Source organism: Staurois parvus, unplaced genomic scaffold (assembly GCF_062004578.1).
Source record: "Staurois parvus isolate SC_StPar_1 unplaced genomic scaffold, SC_StPar_1.0 ptg000465l, whole genome shotgun sequence".
Lineage (NCBI taxonomy): Eukaryota > Metazoa > Chordata > Amphibia > Anura > Ranidae > Staurois > Staurois parvus.
Window position 1 is genome coordinate 1,841,812 of NW_028318261.1, and position 13,849 is coordinate 1,855,660.

Genomic DNA, 13,849 nt, shown 5'->3' on the forward strand with positions numbered 1-13,849 from the left:
TGGACTGGTGACAATGTAAAAAAACTCACCATGCCTCTTACTAAATACCTTGGACTATATGGGTAATTTGGGGGGTATTTGTACTATACTGGCATTTTCGCGCCTCAAGAAATTTGATTGGCTGCCAGTACATTGATTGATCGATTGTCAGATATATATATACCATGGTTTGTGGACTCTAGAACTTTCCTACAGACTAAATAATATACACTAATTTGGGGTATTTTCACCAAGGAAATGTAGCAGAATATATTTTGACCTAAATTTATGAAGAAATTTTATTTATGTGCAAAATTTTATAACAAAAACGAAGAAAAATATTTTTTTTTTCAAAAGTTTCAGGGTTTTTTTTGTTTATTTAGCAAAAAATAAAAAACTCAGTGGTGATTAAATACCACCAAAAGAAAGCTATATTTGTGTGAAAAAAATGATACTTTTTTTATGGGTACAGTGTGGCATGACAATGAATTGTCATTCAAAGTGCAACAACACTGAAAGCTGAAAATCGGGCTGGGCAGGAAGGGGGTAAAAGTGCCTGGTATTGAAGTGGTTAAAACACTCACAGACACAACCCACACAACACCCTCTGCCCACCCTGTGTAGTCCTCCATTGTCAAGGTCCTACCTTTCCTCAGAGCTTGTGCTGCTCCATGTGCTGGCATCCATCTTAGGTTTCTGCAAAGCATGGTGGGAGCCTTTATGCTTTCAGGCCTCTGTGGCTCCTCCTCCAGGAGGGTATTGCCGATCACATTTAAGCCTGCTGTCTGCAGCTGCTCTTTGCATTCGTGTCCTGTATGTTTCATTGCCACAAGCTCTTGTTCAGCTCTTGTTGCTCTACTGGAAACCGACCCGGCTTTGTCAAGACATTTCTCTGCCTTATCCCATTACCTGACCTCCCGTTGCTGAACCTGGTCCGTGACCTGAGTATTCTCGCCTACCGTCTTGTACTGTCTGCTCCGCTGTTATCGACCCGGCCTGTCCAACCACGCTATACATCTTCCCATCTGGCTCCCACCAGCTATACGCCATTGGCGGCAGCCGTTACCGCAGCTGGGGTTACTCGGGGGTCGTGACCTGGTCTCAGGCTGCGTCAAGTCCATCCCCACCATCAGGGGCCCTGGTGAAAGGCAGCCTGGGGCTTAGACTCCGTGCCCTGAGGGATTCCGGTCTGTGGGTGGTGGCTGTCGCCAGTCGGTGCGTGACCTTACCATAAGGCCTGCCTGTCCATTTCCCTGCTCCGGCCCTGACATCCGTCCAGTGAGCAACAATCCATAATTTATAAGGGGCTGTCCTCCCTAATTACTAGGAAGTATGGTATTACCCAAACCATCTTCCAGGAAATATGTTGCTTGGGGGCAATATCACCCTGCGATCAAAAATACTTTGAGCCAGGTCAACATTCCAGTCCACATCAGGTTCCTTCCCTCTTGCTAGAAGCCATGCAATCAGTCATTTTAATGTTCGCATCCCCAGGATATCTGGGCTGAGGCTTTCTGATCTCCATGCCCCCCCCCCACTAGGAGGTATGTGTGAATTCCTAGGACCAGGATTTTGATAAGCAATCTTATGTTACACACACCCTTTTGTAAATTCTTGTTTCACTGACATTCCAGGATGACATCCAACAGGCCAAATTACTCTTTGTTAACCAGGCAGTGAAAATCCATAAACGTCTGATATAAAAACATGTTGCCTTCCAACAGGGTGTGTGCAGGGCTCAGGGGCTTACAATTATTTTCTTAAATATATTTTATTACAATTTTATTTTTAACTTTTATTTTATTTATTTTTACCTTATTGCTATCACAAGGGGTTAATATACCCCAGGTAATAGTATTGGGCAAGTGAAAGATACTCTTTTTAGAGACATTAGGGGTATAATAGACCCCCAATGTCTCCCCTGCCCTCCAGTGCATGTTCGTGAGCACAGATCAGCTTGGTTAGATGCGTCCCCTTGCTGCACCAGCTAGGAAATGGTAGATCTGAAAACTGATGAAGTGGCAAAATAATTGTTTGAAGGGTAGATTAAGGAATGGATGTGGTCTCTGCTCGCTCTCCATCCTGAAGCAGCTTGATGTGGTCTTGGCAATAAGAGCGAGAAACCCTAGGAACCATGAGGGGTGCGGAGCTGGCGGCCACCGACTGCTTTGTGAAAAAGATCAGCAGCTATAACTGCTGCTGATCACTTTCACTTTCACCTGCTATACAAAACAGGCACAGGCTGATAGCTGCCATAGCTATCAGCTGCCATTAGCTTGTAATTAACCCTTTGTTCTTTGGACATGCATAGTACATCCAAAGAGCTCTTTTTATTTGAAGTGACATAAATTCACTATATGTTCACACAGCAGCATGGTGCACTGTGTTTCTGTGCGATGACATGCAGTGCCTTCTTGTGCAATGCTGTAAAATGCTACATGTCTGAATTTTATTTCAACTCTACTCACTACATCTCACGATTGCTTTGCAGTGTGAATGGGACACAAAGAAAACAATTGTTTTCTATGTGCCCTAGTGGTGACTGGCACTTTCCAGTGCCTCCGTAGTATGTATATGCCTTTAATCTTCCAGTGGGGACAGGTGACAGCTGTCAAAAGCCCGGTACACACGGATCAAAAATCAACTGGTTTGGCAGAAACTGGCTAACTTTCAGTCCACGTGTACAGCTTTCTGTTAATCAAATGCCGGGCTAATGACTGGCTTCTGTTGGAAAATCAGCATTTAATCAGCGCTCACCTCCAATGACTGCAAGTGCTGATCAGTGTATTCTGAGGGTGTCCTCCTGTCACAATACAATGCCTCAGTGGCTTGGACGAACAAAAAAAAAAACAAATAAAAAAACTAAACTAAGTGTGTACTGGGCTTAAAGTGGATTTCCAGTCAAAATGTAAAGAAATAAGTCAGCAGCTACAAAAACTGTAGCTGATGACTTTTAAAAAACAGACACTCACCTGTCCCTTGATGCAGATGTGTGCTCACCACAGCCGATTTCACCAGCTGTCCTCTCTGTTGGCGCCGGCATCTTAAGTGTGGGTTCCCAGCAGTGACAGCTTGTGGCTTCACAGACGGGTGCCCACTGTTCATGTGCGAGTAGCGCTGTGCTTTGTGAATGGTCCTGTAGTCTTCTGGGACCTGTCATGTGTCCCAGAAGACTACGGGGAGGGAGGTAGGACAACTCCCACTTGCATAGGCACTCGCAGCAGAAGTGGGAGCGGGTATCTGTCAAAATCGGGTAACCATTACCCCCCCACCACTCCCCAAAGGTGCCAATCCTTAACAGAGAGCAGATGACAAGGCCTTACAGCGTAACTTCCTATTTAGGATAGAGCTCCACTTTAAAGTGGATGAAAACCTCAGAAATGAAATATGAACAAAGCATATATCTCTATAGTGTGTACTTGTTTCAATTAAGAGCACAAGTGACGTGTCATTTGTCTGCTGCTTCAGTCATCTGCTACCAGGCATGTATCACTTCTGACAAGTTTTCCTAACACCAAGAGAAAATGGTGACAGGAGAGGGACCTCCAGCAGATTGACAGCCTCACTTTGTTTCTATATGCTGTGTGAAGGGGGGGGGGTGTGCCCCTTCCCTCCAGTTATCTCTCCTCAATTTCAGTTCTCCGTCCCCTTTTTTCTGACAGCTCAGGCAAGCTTTCTAAATTCTGGACTTTGAACAAATGTAGAGAAAAGATAACTGAAGAGAGACAGGTACAACTTATGTAGGAGGATTTGTTTAATCTCTGTGTATCATCTGAGGCTAGGCAGAAATGGTATATGTAATGGTTCACAACCACTTTAAGAGGGGAATTTCTCTAAAGATATTTCCTCCACTTTCTGCTGCATCTGCAGTACAGAAAATGAAAGGAAATTTCCCAAACAGAACTGAAGAACAAGGTTTGGTCTCTACATACATTTTAATTCCAAGTGTCTTACTAACCACAATACAACTCATGCTTTCACTTTTAAAAATCAGTTTCAGTTTGTTGCAATTTCACAACATGACACTGCTGTGGATTGGCTCCTTCTCTAGTAAGGTAGGTATAAGATTTTAACTTTTTGTTTCTTTGAAACCTTCTAAACAATCCTTCTGAGGTTGATATTTGTTGAGGGGATTGACTCTGTGCAAAGTTCCTTCCACGTAACTTTAACTGTACACTGATTAGGCAGTTGTGCTTTGACTAGCTGATAATCTACACCATTGACCTTAAAGTGGGTCCAATTTTAGAGGGCTCAATAGATTGGCTTACTAATATTTCTTTGAGAAACTAACTTAATGAAAGAGAGAGAGGATAAGTGTCTTTGGCAACTTTTGTTATTGATATTCCAGTAATGCAAAGAGACAAGTGTTCTGATACACATCAGACATCAAATATGTGTTTGCATGAAATGGTTTGCTTAAATATATATCGTATATATACCCTCACCGGCCACTTTATTATATACAGTCGTGTTCAAAATAATAGCAGTGTGTTGAAAAAAGTGAATAAAGCTCAAAATCCTTCTAATAGCTTTTATTTCCATACACACAAATGCATTGGGAACACTACACATTCTATTCCAAATCAAAACGTGAAGAAAAATATATCAAATTTGTGTTGTTCCTCTAAAAAAGTTGAAGAAAAGTGAATATTAGACTGTTCAAAAAAATAGCAGTGTTTGTATTCTTCTTTACAAACTCAAACATTCACTATATAAACTGAAAAATGTTTGAAGATTTTGCTTTCCTTTGAATCACTTAATGAATATTTGGTTGTATAATCACTGTTTCTGAGAACTGCTGTACATCTGTGTTGCATGGAGTCAACCAACTTCTGGCACCTGTGAACAGGTATTCCAGCCCAGGATGATTGGACTACATTCAGCAGTTCTTCTCTATTTCTTGGTTTTGCCTCAGAAACTGCATTTTTTATGTCACCCACAAGTTTTCTATTGGATTAAGATCCGGGGATTGGGCTGGCCACTCCATAACGTCAATCTTGTTGGTCTGGAACCAAGATGTTGCACGTTTACTGGTGTGTTTGGGGTCGTTATCTTGTTGGAAAACCCATTTCAAGGGCATTTCTTCTTCAGCATAAGGCAGCATGACATCTTCAAGTATTCTGATGTATTCAAACTGATGCATGATCCCTGGTATGTGATAAATAGGCCCAACACCGTAGTATGAGAAACATACCCATATCATGATACTTGTGCAACCATGCTTCACTGTCTTCACAGTGCACTGTGGCTTAAATTCAGTGTTTGGGGGTCCTCTGACAAACCGCCTCCGGCCACTAGACCCAAAAAGAACAATCTTACTTTCATCAGTCCACAAAATGTTGCGCCATTTCTCTTTAGGCCAGTCAATGTGCTCTTTGGCAAATTGTAACCTCTTCAGCACAAGTCTTTTTTTCAACAGTGGGACTTTGCGGGGGCTTCTTGCAGATAGCTTGGCTTCACATAGGCGTCTTCTAATTGTAACAGTACTCACAGGTAACTTTAGACCTTCTTTGAGCTTCCTGGAGCTGATTGTTGGCTGAGTCCCTGCCATTTTGGCTATTCTTCTATCCATTTGAATGGTAGTTTTTCGCTTTCTTCCACGTCTTTCGGGTTTTGGTTGCCATTTTAAAGCTTTTGCGATCATTATAGCTGAGCAGCCTATCATTTTCTGCACTTCTTTATATGTTTTCCCCTCCACAATCAACTTTTTAAGGTACGCTGTTCTTCTGAACAATGTTTGGAACGACCCATTTTCCTCAGAATTTCAGAGAGAAATGCACTGTAACCAGCATGTACCACATTTGCTGCTTTCCTTCCTTAAATAAGGGCAATAATTGCCACCTATTTTTCAAAGAATGAATGACCTCACTAATAGAACTCCACACTGCTATTATTTTGAACATGCCCCTTTCAATTAGTGATTCAATTACACAGAATCAGCAGCATGCATGTCATGACTGTTGGGTCTGTTGGATTTCTATTACTCTACTACACCTGCTAGTAAATTATTTGCCATGTGGAAATATCATTTCTACCAAAAACAGTGATTGATCAGCTTAGTGATGTCTGACTGCTATTATTTTGAACACAACTGTACATCTGTTCAATTTCTTGGTAACAAAAACTGCTAATCAGCCAATCACATGGCAGCGACTCAATGCATTTATGCATTTAGGCATCTAGACATGGTGCAGAAGACTTGCTGAAGTTCAAACCTAGCATCAGAATGGGGAACAAAGGAAAGAGAGAGAGAGGATAAGTGTCTTTGGTAGCTTTTTGTTATTGATATTCCAGCAATACAAAGAGACAAATGTTCTGATACACATCAGACATCAAATATGTGTTTGCATGAAATGGTCTGTTTAAATATATATTGTATATATACCCTCACCGGCCACTTTATTATGTACACCTGTTCAATTTCTTGGTAACAAAAATTGCTAATCAGCCAATCACATGGCAGCAACTCAATGCATTTCATTTAGGCATGTAGATGTGATAATGACGACTTGCTGAAGTTCAAACCTAGCATTTAGAATGAGGAACAAAGGGGATTTAAGTGACTTTTAATGTAGAATGGTTGTTGGTGCCAGATGGCTGGTCTGAGTATTTAAAAAACTGCTGATCTACTAGTATTTTCATGCACAACCATTTCTAGGGTTTACAGAGAATGGTCCAAAAAAGAGAACATATCCAGTGAGTGGCAGTTGTGTGGATGAAAATGCCTTGTTGATGTCAGTGGTCAGGGGAGAATGGGCAGACTGGTTGCTGCAACAATCAGATGGTAGGGTTAGAATTTGGTGTAAACAACATGATGGCATGGATCCATCCTGCCCTGTATCAATAGTGCAGGCTGGTGGTGTAATGGTGTGGGAGATATTTTCTTGGCACTAGCAAGGAGTACCTAATAAAATGGCTGGTGAGTGTGTGTATGTGTGTACAGTATATATGTGTGTGTATGTATGTATATATATATATAATATTTAATGAATAAGATAATCATCATTACATAAACCAAGCATTTCATCTTTGACCACTCTGCCAATTATTTATTTAGATCAGTGTTTTTCAGTCAAGGCAACCTTTCAAAGTTTTGCACAATCTTGAGGCACCCTGTTCTAACATGCTAACATGTAAAAAAATTGAATAGCTTTACATAACGCCGCAAAATCCACATACATGGGACACCAAACGTTATAGCTAATTGATTCTTTCAAAGCAAATACACCTTTGCACACTGACTACAATTCCAATGTTTCTCTTCTCCTTCAATTAATGTGATCTCCTTGCTGAAGGAAAAGGGCAGGATAGATGCAAACAAGGATGCTGTGCAGGTGTCCGACATACTGCTTATCAACCATTGACATCATTGGTTGTAAGGTCAATGGCAGCTTGAAGATTGTAATGGTACACAACAAAAACCAATGGCTTTGTGTAACTAAAAGGCAGGCTTGATTCACCCACTGGCTTGGATACAATTTTTGGATAATCTTTAGACATTTTGCCAAGGTTCCCCTGAAGAAAAAAGCTGATTTAGATATACACAGGGTAAGAAGCATTCTTATCAAGAACAGGTATTTACAATCTGTGAGTGAAATTATCTTGAACTAGCTTGTTGGCACTTTAAAACATTATGGGGAGAATTCAGTATAGTGATAATGACACTTTTTTGGCATTATGGCCCCGTTAACCGTTTCAATACCATGCAATTTTACACCTTCCTGCCCAGGCCAGTTTTCAGGTTTCAGCGCTCTCACACTTTGAATGACAATTGCGCGGTCATACAACATTGTACCCAAACTAAAATTTGATCATTTTCTTCACACAACTAGAGCTTTCTTTTGGTGGTATTTAATCACCGCTGGGGTTTTTATTTTTTGCTAAATTAACAAAAAAAGACCAAAAATTTTGAAAAAAAAACACATTTTTCTTTGTTTCTGTTATAAAAGTTTACAAATAAATAATTGTTCTTCATAAATTTAGGCAAAGATGTATTCTGCTACATGCCTTGGTGAAAATAACCCAAATTAGGATGTATTTTTTAGTTTGTAGGAAAGTTATAGAGTTCACAAACTATGGTATAGATCTGAATATTGATCAATCCTGAAGTACTGACAGCCAATCTAATATCTTGAGGTCCAAGAATGTCAGAACAGTACAGATATCTCCCAAATGACCCCTTTTTGCAGAGTAGACAGTCCGACGTACTTCATAAGAGGCATGGCGAGTTTTTTGAAGCTGTATTTTTTTGTCATAATGTTTCGAAAAATGAAAAAATGAAAAAAATTATTTTCACTATTTTTTTTTTACATACTGTCACCAGTGCAGTACAGCGTCATCATATAACTGGCATGGCGGTGAACAGCGACACTGACTGGTGACAGTATGAAAAAAAAAAAATATATATATATATTTTTTTTTTTTATTATATTTAATTTTTTATTACATTTTTTTTTATTTTTATTAAGATTTTTTTTCATATTTTACTATGACCAAAATAGTACAATGTTACCATAGTGACACTGTACTACTTTGGGGAAGTGATCAGTATTTTTTTTTTTTTTTTGCTATAAGCAAGCATTTACCTGAATGAAATCGATTCATTCAGCTTTTTTTTTTTTTTTTTTTTTTTTTGTGCTTAGCTGTGATTTGGTCACAGCTAATCACATGACATGTGCATGTGATTAGCTGTGACCATTCACAGCTAGGCACTAGTATACAATGGATGGCATCATGAATGAAGCCATCCATTGTATACAACTGTCATGTGACCTGCTGTGATTGGTCACAGCAGGTCACATGGTACCGGCAACGGGAGCCAGTACTCGGATCTGTCATCGGCCGTGTCCGAGGTGCATGGGCGGTGACAGATCGCACTGCTGCGTCGCTCTGCAACCGCGCATGTGCGGGAGCACACCAAATGGCGTGCACCCAGAAAGCTGCAGCGCTTTTCAAGCCGCCAAACGGTCATTGGCCGGGCAGCTAATGGTTAATGTGGCCTGCACCTAATTCATGAATGTTGTGAACCAGGTAAGAGTAATAACAGTTCTTGTTACTGCACCTTTTAAAATTTGTCATTATGTCTGATTTTAGATTCTAAAATTTCTGCATGCTTGCAGATAAGCAATTTGCGGTATTTAATGGAACTATACTGTACTCTTTAATTCAATTGTTTCCCATTCACTTTCAAGGCATGCCGTAAATGCTAACTATCACATTTGCTTGTGTTGTCAACCAAACTGTCAAGTCATCAAACTGGTAACTGGTCACATGTGCATCACCATGGTAACTGCAGATCAATCAGAGGCTAAGATGGCAGCTTCCTTAGCTGTAAAAGATAGAACGGTGGATAGCTCCACTTTGGGACCAAATCTGAGTTGACGTACAGACACCAGTGTTTGATATGTGCTGGGAAGCTATTATTACTGCAACATTTTCCGATACAGAGCTTATGGTTGCTAGGATGTTGGGCAATTTCCGGCTTCCAAGCAATTGATGACTCATCCCAGCCTCATTCAGCTGCTGACTCAGGTAATTACCACGGCTGACAGCTGAAAGTAAACAAAAAGGAAGGGATGCTGGCTAATATCATTGTCTAAATATGGCACTGCCTATATTTGGCCAATGATGAGTCACAGTGGGGGTGGATCTTATGGGGACCTAGATTCAGAGTTGTCCATCATGCTTTAAAGTGGAACTAAACCCTCCTGTACTTTTCAGCCAAGGAAGCTGCCATCTTAGCCTTTGTTTGATCTTCAACTGCCACGATGCTGCACATGTGATCAGGTATGACTCCAGCCACTTGATGGTTTGACAGTTTGGTTGAGAGCACAAGCAAATGTGACAGCATTCCCGGGATTCCTTCATGATAATACCTCATAAGACAGTCATGTATACTGTACCTTTATGAAAGACACTTGGTAGCCAGAAATCCTGCTGAATGATAGGGGATCAAATACTTATTTCCCTCATGAACATGCAAATCAGTGCATAATTTGTTAGACTTGCATTTCTTTTGAATTTTTTGTTGCTATTCTCTCTCTCAGTGTTACAATACACCAACCATTTGATTTTTAAACTGATCATTGCTTTGTGAGTGGGGGAAAATATTCAAAATCAGCAGGGGATCAAATACTTATTTCCTTCACTGTATGTTCCCCACAGGTACATAAATCTGTGACAGAAAGTGACAATTTCAGTACAGAGGTGTGAGGAAATTCTAATGAGCTTCTATGACATTGTTTATTAATTCTTTTATATTTCTTATCAATTTTTTTTTATCACTTTTATAAATTTCTTACCTCCCACCCCACCTCCCATGCACTCCCATCCCAAAATACCCTGGTCCAGCTCTTAATTTACTTAAATTTAATTTTAACTCCTCTAGTATTTATCTATCCTTCTCTGTATCCCTTTTACTTTCTCACCCATTTTCACTTTTCATGTTCTTCATCAAATTCTCTCTAATCTTTTTTTCTTCCCTCCTCTCCTCCTAACTCCCAATCCATTCCAAATATTTCTTAGATGTTTTAAAGTCTATCCAACAGCTCCACACCTTCCCAAGTTCTTCTTTTTTATCTTCTACTGCATGACACAGCTCCTCCATCCTAAAAATATTTTTCACTCTATTTAAGCAGTCCTTGATTCTAGGTGGCTCCAACACTTGCCAAAACTTAGGGATCAGGATCTTGGCGGTGCTAATTAGATGATATAATATCCTATTTTTACTATTAGTAGCTACAGGCTCCAAATAAAATAAACACATCCACGGGTCTGTTTGTATAATATTCCCACTGATTTCCTGAATGCCATGAATTATTTCCTTCCAAAACTCTTGTATTTTCGGCAATCCCACCAAATGTGTGCCATTGTACCTTTTTTTTACCACATCCTCTCCAACATAAAGGAGAAGCATCAACTTGCTGCCTATGCGCCACACTCTGTGTAATATATCATCTCGTCAGACATTTATAATTCATTTCGACTGTGTTCATATCTATCACCTCATGTGTAAAATTAAATATTTTGTTCCAGTGTTGTGCCTCTAATTTTGTTCCTAACTCCCTTTCCCATTTTTCCAAAAACCCTACTCCCTCCATATCTATAAGGATCTTATATATCCTATAAGTATTATGTTTCGGAGCTATATTAACATTCATCAATTTTTCAAATGGATACATATCCTCCCCAATCCTCAATGGATGGGGAAGCGATGAAACAAAATGTCTTAATTTCCACTCATCTAATGTGACACATAAATAACTTTTCTCCCTTAACTCTTGATAAATGTACAACTTCCTCTTAGTCAGAAAATCCTTCAAACGTGCGTTTCTATCTTTAATCCATTTACCAAAAATTATTTCTTTCCCTGGGGGAAATACTCCGTGCCCACCAAAGGTATCAATACTGAATTATATTCCCATCCTTTCTACTTGTACATTCTATCCCAAAACCTTTAGTACTATTTTTGTGACAAAACTCATACCTTCATCTAACAAACAAAATGTATGTGGTATCCATACTATCTTCCCTAATGGTGCTTTACTTAGTGTTCCTTCCATGTTTACCCACCCTTTCGCTTGTGAGTTAAATGTCCAATCAACTATTCGTGACAATAAAACCAACATATAATATTTTCTAAAATTAGGCAACCCCATTCCCCCATTCTTTTTTTACCCTACACGGTACCTCATGTCTGATTCTTGGTTTCTTATTTGCCCATATAAACCTAAGTATCAACTTCTTTATTACCTTGAAAAAAGACCCTGGCAAACTTATTGGGAGCATTTGGAACTTATATAGAATTTTTGGAACTATCATTACTATTACTAAGTTTATACGACCTAACCAGGAAATGCCCCCCTTTGAAAGTCTCCTCAACTCCTCTTTTATTTCATTTATTAAGGGGACATAATTTGACTGTAATAAACTTGTTATTGCAGGTGTTAATTTTATTACCAGATAACTTATCTCTTTATTCTTCCACATGAATGGAAACTCCTTTTTGAAGGCTCACCATCTCTTGTTTTGGGATGTTAATATTTAAGATCTCTGATTTTGCTGGATTTATTTTCAAATTTGACAGCTCTCCATATTGTTTTAAGAGTCTCAATAAATTGGGTAGTGTTTTTCTAGGATTTAGCATATATTATAACATATCATCTGATAAAATCTGCCATCTTGTGCTCCACCTCCCCCACCTTTATTCCTGCTATATCTGAACTCTGTCTCACCTTTGCTAAAATAGGTTCTGATGATAACACAAACAGCAAAGGGGATAGCTGGCATCCCTGTCTCGTACCATTATACATTTTGAACGACTGGGAAAGGGATCCATTAACCTTCACCGCCACCGTGGGACCATTGCAAAGCCCTTTTATCCAATTAACTATTTTGGGCCCTATTCTCAGAACTTCTAACGTATCAAACATAAATCCCCAGTCCACCCTATTGAATGCCTTCTCGGATTCTATGATAGGAGTAACGTCGGCTGCTTCTCACTCTTTACTTTTTGCATTAAGAGCAATGATCTTAGACCATTGTCCCTTTCCTCTCTTCCAAGGATGAATCCCACCTGATCCAGATGTATTCATTCCTGCATTAGCCCCTTCATTCTTGTTGCCAGAACCTTAGCATATAGTTTTGTATCGGCGTTTAATAAGGATATGGGCCTGTAACTCACGCACTGTGTGCTATCCTTACCTTCTTTGAGTATGATAGTTATATGTGCTTGTAATGATTCTTCTTTCATTTGCATTCCTTCCTCTATTTCATTCATATACTTGCACATTTTAGGACCAGAAGGTCTCTAAATTTTTTAACATAACCTACCATGAATCCATCCAGTCCAGGGCTCTTTCCTGAGGCCGTGTTCTTCAAAGCCATGTTAACTTCCTCCGGGGTTATAGTTCTTTCTAGATCTAATAGTTTATCTTCTGCTATTGTAAGCATCTCCAGCTCTTTTAAATATTTCTGACTCTTTCTCTTCTTCTCATCCTCCATTTGTTTTTGGATTCTGGAACTTACTTTATAAAGCCTACTGTAATATTCTTGTAACCTATTAGCAATATCAGTGGTGGAATACACCAGATTTCCTTTATCAGTTTCTATTTTGTCTATAAAATGTTTTGCTTTCTTTTCCTTTAACCCCCTCATTAAATATTTTCCAGGTCTTTTCCCCCACTGAGAAATATTTTAACACTTCTGCGCTGTAGTATATATGCGTCTGCTTAATATAGATAAATTGATAAATTAATTAAATAAGGAGGTGGCGCTTCAAATATCACTAAATCAAATAAAAATAAAATAAAAGTCCAATTCACATGTGATGAAGATGAAAATAAATCCTTCTTCATTGGGAAATCAATAATGTCATATATGCTTCACATTTGATCAGGAAGATGAGAAAAAGTTAATCATCACCAACACCCAAAAATTCTGCCTTTTACCAGACCAAATCGACCCCCAATTTTTGATGGGTCAAAATGCGCAATATGAATCCCAAAAACCAAGCTGTAGATCTGGATGTTTTATGGCGCCAAAAAGGATAGAGCTGTCCCCCAATAGTGAGTGGATGATCAGCCTCTGAATTGATACCAAAAGTAGACCGTAATTCAGACAATTATATGGCTCCAAACTTATGCTCCAGAGGATGAACTTGCAGAGAATGAATTATCCTCATAGAGGACAATCCCAATTCAAAAAAGCAAAGAAGTCCTCATGGTGTAGTTGTTTAGGAAAGATGTATTGCCTTAAAACGTAGTATCAAACGTACATCAATTGAAAGAGTAAAACAGCATGTCACCACAGAAAAGACTGGTATGTTTCAAACCAAAAAATGGCCACCATGTTCCGGTACGTGTTGACGTCA

General features: G+C 39.4%; 1 protein-coding gene across 2 annotated transcripts in view; it reads left to right on the top strand.

Annotated features, from left to right (window-relative positions):
- FLT3LG (fms related receptor tyrosine kinase 3 ligand) overlaps positions 1-13,849 on the top strand; it is a 330,147-nt gene that overhangs the window by 217,751 nt on the left and 98,547 nt on the right. The window lies entirely within an intron of this gene.